Below are 14,507 nucleotides of genomic sequence, written 5' to 3' on the forward strand. Positions count from 1 at the left end.
GAAAATACTTGGGAAGCCACTAAAAAGAAATGGTATTGTACTTTACACATGTAACTAGCTAACAGCACATGGGATTGTGTTTAGTAGGTGAAAGGGGAACTTACACTTTCTACATTATATATGTTTTACCTTTTTATTTTCTGCCTACACATATGCTAGTATTATCTTCAAAATTCTAGCCACAATTCTAAGTAGAGTCAATATAAATTGGTAAAACCTCTAAAATTTCAAATTTTCAACTAGTATGCATTCATTTCAAATAAGAGGTATATTTTATTATTTTACTTGGGGAATTAAACACAAAAGAACATTGTATAGTTTAAGTTTAGGAATGATGAAGGGCTGGGAGCACGGTAATAGCCTTCAGAGCTGTTTATCCTCACAGCTGACTCACACAGACTTTATGCTCACCAGTGTGCAAGGTTCCATGTGCTCTGGGTATAAATATGAAGAAGGAAAGTGACTGCAGACCCACAGTTAAAATCTCAACATCACCGATCCCATTCACTTGGGAAATTTCCCTTATTGTTTTATTAGCAGAGATATAGATAAAAATATGATCTGGCTACCAAAATTAAGGGGAGAAATCATTTTCAATAATGAAAATAAGCTGCAAAGGGGGGCCTACTGACCTAAGTAGGTCAATTATGAAAATATACAGATCCATGTCCTAGGTAAAGTCTCTCTATAACTTGATTTTGGCCAGAAGTATTCCCCTATATAAAAACAAAACTTCATGTATAGTATGCACCAGTACCAGGCTTATCTATTCTTTTACATTTAAATGCCTCTTTTAGATTACTGGGCTAGTAATGGAGGGGGCTGCTAGTAGGGAAAGACCACTGATCACAAGGCAGGACCACTCTGTGCCTTTCCAACTCCTAACATTCACAGCTCATCAGATGATAGAAACCGCACTCCACTTAGCTGACAAACTCTTCATGTGACTTTTCCATCCATATGAATCGGGGAAAACTATACAAGGTTTCTTTCCTAGCCCCAATTTCTATTTCACTTTCTAAAGTGATGATACTGATGCTCACCCTACAATCCCCAACACAGGCATGAGCCAGACCAGCCACCACTGTTAGAAATGGGCTAATTCATTGTGTCCTTCCTTTTTCCTTTCCAAATAGCCAGGCAATTGTCATTAAACATTACATATATTGAAAACTTTTATAGACCACCATCTCCACCTTCCCATGTGATTTGGAAACACATATTCCAGAAATTCAGCTCCCTGGCTTACATAATGCACACTACCAGAAACAACACAAAATGCAAAGGGACCTACTTTCTCCCCGTAACAGCCAACTGTAACTTATTATTTAAAAGATTCAAATGTAATAAAATATTTACTGTCATTAAAAACACACACACTGTAGTAACTGTAGGAATATTATAATCATAGATACAGATTACAAATAAGAGGAGAAATCCTGTACAATAGAAAACAAACCATTCTCAGCCAAGTGTTCCTGGTTATATTGAAGAATGTCTGTAACCTTTAAAACCAAATAGGGGTAGGGACAAGGGAGGGTGGAGAAGGAAGTGTAGAAGCTTGTGTGGAAGGGTTCAGCCTGGTACCACAAGGTAGCTTGGCAGGGCCTTAGTACGAGGTTACCACAGGACGTGCTCCAGAACACCTTGTCTAATCAGCTGCTCACACTTCCACCGAGGTAGAAAGTGCTGGCTATTTTTTTTTAATAGTACTGACGTACCGTCTTCAACTTCGAATTCTCCAAAGTCTTTTAGACATCGTACTTCAATATATAGGCTTTTGGGAGGTTTCATATCCTGTGTAATATCCAAACCTTCATCTCCTCCCAATGACCTCATATAAGTAGCAAGGGACTTTTTATAATGATTGAACCATTCCATCCTGGGCTCAAGCAGAGGGAAGGCAGAGAGGACTGGAGACACTTGGGGAGAATTTGGCACGGTGGCTTTGAGGGGAGAACTAGAGGAGCAGCCGACTGGGTCCCAGTGCTGACTCATCCCCAGTACTGCGGGCAGACCACTCCCCTCCAAGTGGCGGCAGCCTCTGTCTGTCTTCTTTGATTGTTAATCTACTCCATCTGTGATTAGCTGTCAGGCTTAAGGACTGTGGGTGTGGCAGCTTAATTCCTGTCGGCAGGGCTTTTGCTTCCCCTCAGGCTGACGCCACTTGGAGGGGAATGGTCTACCTGCAATACTGGGGATGAGTCAGCACTGGGACCCAGTCGGCTGCTCCTCCAGTTCTCCCCTCAAAGCCACCGTGCCAAACTCTCCCCAAGTGTCTCCAGTCCTCTCTGCCTTCCCTCTGCTTGAGCCCAGGGTAAGTGGTGGCCAAAATATTTTTGTATGTGATCTACTTAAGAGCTCTTTTTCTCCTGCTGTTTCTCTCCGGCTAGCAAGAAACCCTGTGGCTTTTCGCTTTTCACAGCTGATACTATTTTACTTTCCACTCTGTTGCTGTAGGCTGGGAAGCCCAGCTGGGGGTTTAGACCCTGCCCTTCTCAGGGGGAATCCCCGGCTGCTGAGCTATTTCTCAGTCCCTTCAGCTGCCACCCGTGTGAGCCCAGCCAGCTCTTCCACGTCTCCGCACTCCCTACCGGTCAAGTTGTGATGTAGCGGCCTTTTCTGTCTCTCCGTGGTTATAAGACTTCTTTCCAGCTAGTGTTCCGTTGGTTATTCCAGATGATTTCTCCAAAATTAAGTTGTAAATCCAGACTGGTCCTGGGAGGAGGTTAGTGTAGCTTCCATTTACTCCTCCGCCATCTTGGATCTCCATTTTTTTTTTCTTAAAGGGCCCTAGGACATGGCATCATGCATTGGTAGACTGCTGAAATGTAGGCCAGCAGCATGTCTGTAAAGCCTCTTGGGTTACAGATGGGTGGAGAGAAAGGGAAAGGGAAAGGGAAAACAAGAGACGCCCATAGAACAGACAGCACATGGTGATGTGCATTATGTCATACTTATTGAAGAACTTTCCCCCCTTATAATTTAGGTACCTCTCAAAGGACCCAGCAGGTTTTATTTATTTCATCTCTGGTGCTGTGATCTTCTGTTCCATGCACACGGTATTTGATTCAGATTAGACAAATCACTGTTTTCTTTGAAATGCGAGATTTCTGAAGCAATGTCTGAATGTAGTACATGATACATTTAATTTTTCATATAGGTACTGTTTGCTTCTTTAAAGTCAATATAAATGATTAAACTGATTGGAGTAACATATAATTCAAAGTAAACACATATACACATACTAAATCCTTAGACAAATGGTTTGGCTGCCTGCCACCAGAAATCCCCCACTTCCCTTTTATTATTAGAAGCAAGCACAAAACCAAATCAACACCGTCAAGGGTTTGCCCACTGGGAAGGATATTCCATTTCAGTGCAGTCTAAAGATTACACTACTCATGATAATTGCATATTGTTTTCTCTAAAGTTTATGGGAAGATGATAGTTGTTGCATTGTACCAGCTTTTCAGCACTCATAATGCTTCTAAAAGGGAGAAGCACAACTTTTGTGCATTTTGCAAAGTGGTCCTCTGTGGGCTCTCGTTGGGAGGTCCTCCTACTGGACTGAGCCCATCTATTTACCTGCAGGGTCCTAATATATTTTGTTATAGCAACCTGAATGGACTAAGATACCCTCAATTTCAGAAGGAGAAAAATATTTATAAAAACCACTCAAGACTATCATTACTGGCTGTAAGATGTTAATGTTTTGACCAGATGACCACAAATAAACACTTTCCAACTATGTTAGATGCCATAACATTGAGTGACCTTAAGTCCTAAAGATTAAATGCTAGTGGGGTTTCTCACTTTGACCAAGATTAGTACTCAAGATAAGCATGCTCTGTATGCATTTAAAATGAAACAGAAATCACCTTTGTTATTCAATGTGTAATAAAATGATGAGAATTCAGGAAGCCCCAACTTGTAGTGACATGAGACTCTGGACAAGTCTTTGAGCCTCAGATTCTGTATCTCTAATGTGATAACATTTATCTGACTTGCTACACCATGTCACTGGGAGCATCTAAGGATATATGAATGGAAAGGAACTTTGCAAAGTCCTAAGTGATATTCAAATATTGGAAACTAAGGGACATTTAATAATTACACATTTAAAATGTCCTCTTTCATTCCATCACATAGGAAATATATACTCAAAAATACAGACAAGTAAAAAAGGAGAAAAACAATTATAAGATTTAAGGGGTTATTAAATTAAAAGTGATACCTCTTTGAGTTGGATGATATGGTGGTTTGAATGGTGGCTCCTTCAAAATAACCCCCCCCCAGTATCTGTAACTATGATCTTATTTAGAAAAAGTGTTTGAAGATATAAATAAGGATCTTGAGATGAGATTTTCCTGGATTAACTGAGTGGACCCTAAATCCAAAGACAAGCACCCTTATTAGAAGAGGAGAAACATAGAGGAAAAATGTAGGGGAAAGCCATGTGATAATGAAGACAGAGATCAGAGTGATGCATCTACAAGCCAAAGAAAGCCAAGGATTGCTGACAGCCACCAGAAACTGAGAGAGGCAAGTAAGGACTCTTCCCTTGAAACTTAAGATGGGACATGACCTTCTTGACACCTTGATTTCAGACTTCTGGCCCCCAAAATTGCAAGAGAATACATTTCTATTGTTGTGGGTCACCCAATTTGTGGTCATTTGTTATGGTAGACCTAGGAAACTAATACAAATGCTCACCATAAAGAAAACCCAATGAATTTTGTCATGTCAGAGAGTGAACAGAGTATTGAAAGACAAGAGAGAGGTGTGGTTGGCAATCTGCAAATGCATGACTTTTCTAATGAAAATGTTTATTTTCTGCCTTTCCTTTTAAAAGTAGAACAGTCCCTTTAAATGGACCAAAAGAAAACAGCATTAAAAACTATAATAAAGGCAAGTTAGGAAAAGGTTAAGAAGAAAAGTAATCACAAAATAATAAAGAATGAGTCAGTTGAGTGGCCTTATCTTGTATTAAGGAGAGACTTTGGGCATAGAATTAAGTAGGTGAGCATTTCCTCTTTAAAGTGGAGCATGGGAATGAAAGAAGAAAGGGATTAGGAATGAAAGCAGTTAAAGGATAGAGAAACAGCATCTAATTGATTCAGAATATATACCACCTTTGGCTTAGACTTTATCCTTCCAATTTTTTTACTTTACATTTAGTTACATTGAAACATTTTTAATAAAGATATCAATTCTTATTAAGTAACAGAAAAATTCATTGTTGACTTTGGGTGGGTCTGGGCAAAGGAAGTCCTGGGCTATTTGAGCAACCTTAATGTGGTACCTGGCACTACAGCTCAACCAGTGGGAGCCCAAATTTACAACACAGATTTTTTTTTATGTGATGAGACTGACCTCTTCCCCTGAAGGATAGTTTTAAAAAGTCCTGCCCAAGGCAGAAGTCACCTTAATTTAAAGTCTGTCTGGTTCCTATTTTGTCCATTCTCACTCTCTTAGTTTCTTCTTTAATACTTACTTGATATATTTTTATGATTGTTTTGTTGTTAAAGAGAATAATAAGCACCACTTACCTGTAGGCACTTATGTTTTCATAAATAACATTTGATTCTCGTGATGATCTTTGGAGGTACCTGATAGGTAACAGAATTAACAACCCAGAATAGAAAAACAGGAAGGGACAGAAAAGAACAGAATAACCCAAAAACAAAGAAAGATGTGTCTCACCCGCTGACCCAGTAATCCTGAGCCTGGTCTGATAAGGTTGCCAGGTATTCTAAACGACACAAGTAAACTATGAGAGTGCAGGAACGGGGTAGCCCTTGAAAGCTTGTGTATATCATCTCCACTAGCTGGGAAAAGGAAAACCTTGAGACTATGTATTCATCCCAAGGCCTGGAAGGGGAGGGGGACTACAGTGCCCACAGAGAACCCCCCTAGCCAATAGGGAACAACTACTCACTAAAATATAGAAAGTAACCAATAGAAACTTATACAACATACACTTCCCCCTTGTGTTGCTTTAAAAACCAGTATCTGAACCCTTTTCAGGTCGGAATTGGTCCTAATCTGGCTAGTTTCTCCTCTCTCAGTGTGATGGGAATTGGTCCTGATCTGATTAATTCCCTCTCTCTCTGGAGAGTCTCCCCAATAAATCAATTGCTTTGCTATAAGCTCGCTGCCCTCTCCTGATTTTCTGGCGATGCTGGACTCACAGTACCTGTTACCACATCCCTATTTTATACACAGGGAAACCAAGGAATGGTGATATTGCAGGTACAGTGTAGTGAGTGGAAATCCAACAGACTTGGATTAGATTTCTGGCTCCATGTCCAGAAATAAACTGTGTGACTTTGGATGGAAAAGTGACATAACCTCCCTAAACCTCAGTGTACTCACAAGCAAAATGCAATAATACAGTACTCCATTTTCTTGTGTTATAAGGAGCCCTTTATCTTCACTTCTTACTTTAATGCTTGAAATCAAGGTGTGTCTTATAATTGCTGTGTCTTCTATTTTTTCACCAATCTTTTATTACATTGATGATGTCTTACCATTGATAGCACTTAATAATTGAGGGATTTAGTAATGCATACCCACTAAGGTTCTTATAAAGCTTAAGGATTATATATGTAAGTGCTTGGTATAGAACTGGAGCTCAAGAAGTGTTAATTTTTATTACTTTTCAGTAACTTGGTCATAGCTCATATTAATAAGTGGCAAAGTCTAGATGGGAGCCAAGTTTATAATTGTAGTTACAGACCTTCTGTTATAGCCAAAAAGTTATAGTTCCAAATAGCGAGGGAATGAGCTCATTATATCAGCTGTAAGTTGGTCCCCTGTATCAGGGCCCAGACTCCTTCATTCTCATAACTCTGCCTGTTCTTCCTAATTTGTAATATTTCCACCTGGAATAAATCATGTTGAACTCACTAACATTTTAAATTTGAAATTGTAATCCTTAAATCAATTTACATAGGGTTTTTATAATTATTATTTGTTATATTAAGTTGTGTTATCTTTTGGAGATTGAGCATCTGGGTTAACAGAAACTAGCTGAAAGATAAAATAGGCTGAAAAGAAAATAGAATGGTAAACCTTAAGATTATTTAAATAAAATTAAGCCTTTAGCCTATTCCAACATCCTCTGTTTTGTGTTTTCTCTTTTTCTTCCAGAGGGAATCAAAAATTCATCATTGTGCTGGTGATAGAATGGTCTCTATTTTGTTTGTTAGTTCAGTTTGTTCATTAGATTCCACATATGAGTGAAATCATATGGTATTTGTCTTTCTCTGACTGGCTTATTTCACTTAGCATAGTGTTCTCCAGGTCCATCCATACTGTTGCAAAGGGTAAAATTTTCTTCTTTTTTATGGTTAAGTAGTATTCCATTATGTAAATGTCACATAGTTGTTTTAACCACTCATCTACTAATGGATACTCATGCTGCTTCCCTAGCTTGGTGATAATAAATAAAGCTGCAATGAACATAGGGGTGCTTATGTTTTTTCAAATTAGTGTTTTGGGTTCCTTTGGGTATATTCCCAGAAGTGGGATCACTGGGTCAAAAGGCAGATCCATTTCTAATTTTTTGAGATAACTCCATATTGCTTTCGACAGTGGCTGCACCAGTCTGCATTCCCACAACAATGCAAGGGGTTCCTCTAATTTTTCTCCTTTTCCACTGGAGAAACTCTGTGTTCCCTCAGTCCTTGTAATTTTTTGGAGGCTAGATTTCATCCTAGGGGTGACTGAGAAAGCTAAGCTTGGACAATCAGCACATTTTATCCCATTGGCCACAGTATTTGGTTCAGGGATGAACAAATAACTTCCTCCTTTTTTTTTTGCTTAATCTTGTTTGAATTTTGACTTTCTATACTTTCAATTGAAAGAGTTCATCTTGAGGAAGATGGCGGAGGAGTGAGGAGAGGCTGCGGTTTCTGGCTCCCGAGACCCGTCTGCAGTTTGGGCTAATTGCAGACAGAACATCTCAGTGAGCAGCTGGACACTGGCAGGAGGCGAGCCAAGGCAATGCTGGATTAGAGAAAATCCATCTGGGAACAACCTGTTTAGTGAGGATAGCAGAGGAAAAGGGGACAAAACGGGATTCCTGACTGGGGCGGCTGCCCGAGCTGCGGCTGGAAGTACACAAAAGGTTTTTGGCGACCACAGGCTACCCGGGAGAGGAGTTGAAAGGAGAGTGGATCTCTGCCCGCTGGCAGAGACAGGACTCGACCAAGTGGCATTGGTGCCAAAGGACAGGAGACAGCGTGCTGCCGGGCAAGTGAGAACATAATTCTCCTTTATATTTTTCTCTAGTGGACGGTGGAGAGGGGAGGAAAGTTTGGGGGTGGTAGGCCATTCTTGAGGAGCGCAGGCGCAGTGGTGCACTCATCCACTCCCCAACCCTACCCTTGGGTCGTGGGGGCGCGCATAGGGAAGTGCCCTCATTCACTGGCCCAAGTGTGCAGGGCTGTGAGTCCGGGTGCCCCTCGGACACTCCCCAATGGACATAAGATCAGTGCCCCAACGGGCATAGGGAGGGCCCACTGGACAGACAGAGGACCACGCACAGACACCCCTAGCCCGCTCCCGTGGGCGCCGGGCCCCAGGCCAGAAAGCAGACCACTAGCGCAGGCTCTGCTCATGCCCACCCAGATGGGTGAGGGAAGGCAGTCGGCTGTGGCTCCGGAACAGCGGGCAGCAGCGACTCACAGATGCTCACTTCCACTGAGCAGAAATGTCCGCAGCCCGGCCCTAAGAGGTGAGAGACCAACTCCTGGAGCTCGGCTCAGCGGAACTAAGGGCACAGGCACGCGAGCGCGAAAACACCTCTGCCTGGGGACAATAGGCGCCAATCGCGGGGCAAGTTCCCGGGCCGCTCGCACGCGTGCAGGGACGTGTGCAGGGACACCTTAACTGGCTCCGGCGGGCAGCAAGGGAGCGTGCCATGCTGGCAACCGCCGGCGCGCACCATTGCGGCAACCGCGGGCGCGCACCATTGCGACAACTGCAGGCGCACACCGTTGCTGCAAGAAACCAGAACCTCTGAACCGCCACACTAGACCAGCTGTGGATGCAGAAAAAGAAGGCGACACACCAAGGCTAAAACGGACATCTCCACAGAAGAATTCGAGATAAAGTGGATAGAGTGACTCTCAATCAACAAGCCAGAAGGAATATCCTAACAAAAAAATCTGAAATATAACCAGACAGCATAAACAAACGATATAAAAGGTACCCCAAGAACATCAGGCTCAGGAGATCAAAGAGACTGCACCACTGAAACCCCCAGATCTTGCATAAAGAATCTCATACCACAAAGGTGGGAAGGCAAAGCAGACAAATCCAAATAACAAAAACAAACAAGAAGAATCCAACATGGTAAGACGCAGAAACAACCTCTCAATGAAAAGAAAAGAGGAATCCCCAGAAAGAGAGGTAGATGGAATAGACATAGCCCAAATGTCAGATATGGAATTCAAAACTATGGTGGTGAAGAAGCTCAATATGCTGGAAAACCTCAAAAACAACTATGACAACCTCCAAGGAAGTTACCAACAGCTCCAAGAAAATTACAGGGAACTTGCAGAGAACTACACCAGCATAAAAAAAGACATAGAAACAATCAACAAGAACCAGGAAGAAATGAAGAATGCAATCTCTGAACTGAAAAACACAGTAGAATCAGTCAAAAGCAGACTAAATGAAGCAGAGGATCGGATTAGTGAGTTAGAGGATAATGTAGGTAATAATTCTCAAATGATACAGCAAAATGAAAAAAGATTGAAAAAATATGAACGAGATGTAAGGGAATTACAGGATAGCATTAAAAAAATATATCAGGATCATAGGAATAAGAGAGGGAGAAGAAAAGGAGCATGGAATTGAAAAACTGATAGGAGAAATAGAGACAGAAAATTTTCTGAACCTGATGAGAGAAAAAGTTATGCAAGTCCAAGAAGCACTGAGAGTTCCAATAACGAGGAACCCCCAAAAACCCACTCCAAGGCACATCACAGTTAAAATGGCAACATTCCAAGACAAACAGAGAATCCTAAAAGGAGCAAGAGAAAAACAGCAAATAACTTACAAGGGAGCTCCAATAAGGCTACTGACCGATTTCTCAACAGAAACATTACAAGCCAGAAGGGAATGGTCAAAAATATTTCAAGCAATGAAAAACAAAGGCCTACAACCAAGAATACTCTACCCAGCAAGGCTCTCATTCAAAATAGAAGGTGAAATAAGGAGTTTCTCAGACAAAGGAAGACTAAAAGAATACATCTCCACAAAACCAGCATTGCAAGAGATGCTAAAGGGAATATTCTAAGAAAAAGGAAGAGAAAAAACAAAAAAAGAGTAGAGGAACAGAGATACAAAAGGGAAATGAATAAATACATGTCAATAATAACGTTAAATGTAAATGGATTAAATGCTCCCATTAAAAGACATAGGGTAACGGAATGGATAAGAAAACAGGACCCACATATTTGCTGTCTACAAGAAACACACCTCAAAACAAAAGATTTACATAGACTGAAAGTAAAGGGATATAAAAAAATATTTCAAGCAAACGGACCTGAAAAAAAAACTGGGGTAGCAGTCCTCATATCAGACGAAACGGATTTCAAAGCAAGGGCCATAAAAAGAGACAAAGAAGGACATTTCATAATACTTAAAGGAACGATTCATCAAGAAGATATAACACTGATAAACATATATGCACCCAACATAGGAGCACCCAAATACATAAAGCAAATACTAGAAGACCGCAAGAAGGATATTAACAACAACACACTTATAGTAGGGGACTTCAACACTCCATTATCAGCAATAGACAGATCATCCAAGCAAAGAAACACCAAGGATATACAGGCATTGAACAACACACTAAACCACCTGGACCTAACTGATATATATAGAACTTTTCACTCCAAAGAAGCAAAATATACATTCTTTTCAAAGGCACATGGGACATTTTCAAAGATAGACCACATAATAGGACACAAAACAAGCCTCAACAAATTCAAGAAAATTGAAATTATATCAAGCATCTTTTCAGACCACAATGCCTTGAAACTAAAAATCAACCTCAGGGAAAAAAATCAAAGACACCCAAACTCATGGAGAATGAATAACACGCTCTTAAATAATGAATGGGTTAATAATGAGATCAAAGAGGAAATCAAGAAATTTCTAGAAACTAATGACAATGAACACACAACAGCCCAAAACCTATGGGACACAGCAAAAGCAGTCCTAAGAGGGAAGTTCGTAGCAATACAGGCATATCTGAAAAGACTAGAAGAATCTCAAATAAAAAACCTAACCATAAAGCTACAAGAACTAGAACAGCAACAACAAACAAAGCCTAGGGCAAAAACAAGAAAGGAAATCATCAAGATCAAAGCAGAATTAAATGACGTAGAAACGAAACGAACAATCCAAAAAATCAACAAAACTAGGAGCTGGTTCTTTGAAAAAATAAACAAAATGGACAAGCCTCTAGCCAGGCTCATTAAGAAAGAAAGAGAGAAGACCGAAATAAACAAAATCAGAAATGAAAGAGGAGAAATCACGAGTGATATCTCAGAAATACAAACAATTATAAGAAATTACTACGAACAACTATATGGCAAGAAATTTGACAACCTAGTAGGAATGGACAGATTTCTAGAAACATATAACCTTCCCAACCTGAATCAAAAAGAAGTAGAAAGTCTCAACAGACCAATAACAAAGAAGGAAATTGAAACAGTAATCAAAAATGTCCCTTCACACAAAAGCCCTGGACCAGATGGCTTCACAGGCGAATTTTACAAAACATTTAGGGAAGAACTAACTCCTACCCTCCTCAAACTATTCCAAAAAATCCAAGGAGAGGGAAAAATCCCAAACTCTTTCTATGAAGCCTGTTTTACCCTAATCCCAAAACCAGGTCAAGACACAGCAAAGAAAGAAAACTACAGGCCAATATCACTGATGAACATAGATGCTAAAATCCTCAATAAAATTTTGACAAACAGGATCCAACAATACATCAAAAAGATCATACACCACGATCAAGTGGGCTTCATCCCAGGGATGCAAGGATGGTTTAATATTCGCAAATCAATAAATATAATACATCACCTAAACAAAATGAAAGACAAAAATCACATGATCATATCAATAGATGCAGAAAAGGCATTTGATAAAGTACAACACCTATTTATGTTGAAAACACTCAGCAAAATGGGAATAGAGGGAGCATACCTTAACATCATTAAGGCTATATATGAGAAGCCTGAAGCCAACATCATACTCAATGGACAAAAACTGAAAGCATTCCCCCTGAAATCAGGAACTAGACAAGGCTGTCCACTCTCCCCACTTCTATTCAACATAGTGTTGGAAGTCCTAGCCACAGCAATCAGACAAGACAAAGAAATAAAAGGCATCCAAATTGGGAAAGAGGAAATAAAACTATCACTATTTGCAGACAACATGATAGTATACCTAGAAAACCCTATAAAATCCACTAAAAGACTACTTGATATAATAAGTGAATTTGGCAAAATAGCAGGGTACAAAATAAATATACAGAAATCTAAGGCATTTCTGTACACCAACAATAAAATATCAGAGACAGAGGCAAAAAAGAAAATACCATTTACTATAGCAACAACAAAAATAAAGTACCTAGGAATAAACTTAACCAAAGAGATAAAAGACCTGTACACTGAAAATTATGCAACACTGAAGAAAGAAATTAAGGAAGATACAAATAAATGGAGTCAAATACCATGTTCGTGGATGGGAAGAATCAACATCATCAAAATGGCCATACTACCCAAAGCAATTTACAAATTCAATGCAATCCCTATTAAAATACCAATGACATATTTCACAGACCTAGAACAAATACTCCAAAAATTCATATGGAACCAAAAAAGACCCCAAATAGCAAAAGCAACCTTGAAACAGAAGAACACAGCAGGAGGAATCACGATACCAGACATCAAACAATACTACAAAGCCACTGTGATCAAAACAGTCTGGTACTGGCATAAGAACAGACATATAGATCAGTGGAACAGAATTGAAAGCCCAGAAACAAACCCAGACCTCTATGGTCAACTAATCTTTGATAAAGGAGGAAGGAACATAAAATGGAGTGAGAAGAGCCTCTTTAACAAATGGTGCTGGGAGAACTGGACAGGGACGTGCAAAAAAATGAAACTAGACCACCAACTTACACCACACACGAGAATAAACTCAAGATGGATCAAAGACTTAAATGTAAGCCATGATACCATAAAAGTCCTAGAGGAAAACATAGGCAGGAAAATTTCAGATGTCACACATAACAATATCTTCACGGATACATCTCCCAAGGCAAGAGAAATAAAGGAAAAAATAAACAAATGGGACTACATCAAACTAAAAAGTTTCTGCTCATCAAAAGAAAGCATCAGCAAGATGAAAAGGAAACCAACCATATGGGAAAACATATTTGCCAATGATATCACAGACAGGGGACTGATCTCCAAAATATATAAAGAGCTTATACAACTCAACATCAAGAAAACAAACAACCCAATTAAAAAATGGGCAAAGGACCTGAACAAACACTTCTCCGAAGAGGACATACAGAAGGTCCATAGACACATGAAAAAATGCTCAACATCATTGGCCATCAGAGAGATGCAAGTAAAAACCACAATGAGATACCACCTTACACCTGTCAAAATGCCCATCATCAACAAATCAACAAACAACAAATGCTGGCGAGGATGTGAAGAAACAGGAACCCTACTGCACTGTTGGTGGGAATGCAGACTGGTGCAGCCACTATGGAAAACAGTATGGAATTACCTCAAAAAACTAAAAATGGAACTGCCATTTGAACCAGTGATTTCACTGCTAGGATTATACCCGAGAAATCCTAAAACCCTAAATCAAAAAAACTTATGCACCCCTATGTTCATAGCAGCCCTGTTTACAATAGCTAAGTGCTGGAAACAGCCTAAGTGCCCATCTGTAGATGAGTGGATCAAAAAACGGTGGTACATCTACACAATGGAATACTATGTAGCAGAAAGAAAGAAGGAACTCCTGCCATTTGCGACAACATGGATGGAACTAGAGAGAATTATGCTTAGTGAAATAAGCCAGGCAAAGAAAGCAAAATACCATATGATATCACCCAATACAGGAAACTAAAGAGCAACACAAACAAACGAACTAAATAGGCAAAGACTAGAATAGTAGTCATAGGGGGGAGGGGGGAGGGAGAGATGGGGTATAAGTAAGGGAAGGGTCTAGTCAAGGAACGTATATGAATGACTCATGGACATGGACAACGGGGATGGATATAATTGTGGGAGAAGGGATGGGCTGCGAGGGGGGAGCAATGGGGGAAAATGGGACAACTGTAATTGAATAACCAAAAAATAAAATTTAAAAAAAAAAAAGAAAGATTTCATCTTCACTAATATAATTGGAAATCAAGACCAATTGGCAATTGGGTACACCCTTAATAG

At 40.0% G+C, this 14,507-nt stretch overlaps 1 pseudogene; it reads right to left on the reverse strand.

The window, feature by feature from the left end:
* Window positions 1–253: 253 nt before the first annotated feature.
* Window positions 254–1,881, reverse strand: LOC149991531 (DNA replication complex GINS protein PSF1 pseudogene; annotated as a pseudogene).
* Window positions 1,882–14,507: the final 12,626 nt, after the last annotated feature.

Source organism: Furipterus horrens, unplaced genomic scaffold (assembly GCF_987537825.1).
Source record: "Furipterus horrens unplaced genomic scaffold, mFurHor1.1.pri manual_scaffold_17, whole genome shotgun sequence".
NCBI classification, from domain to species: Eukaryota; Metazoa; Chordata; class Mammalia; order Chiroptera; family Furipteridae; genus Furipterus; species Furipterus horrens.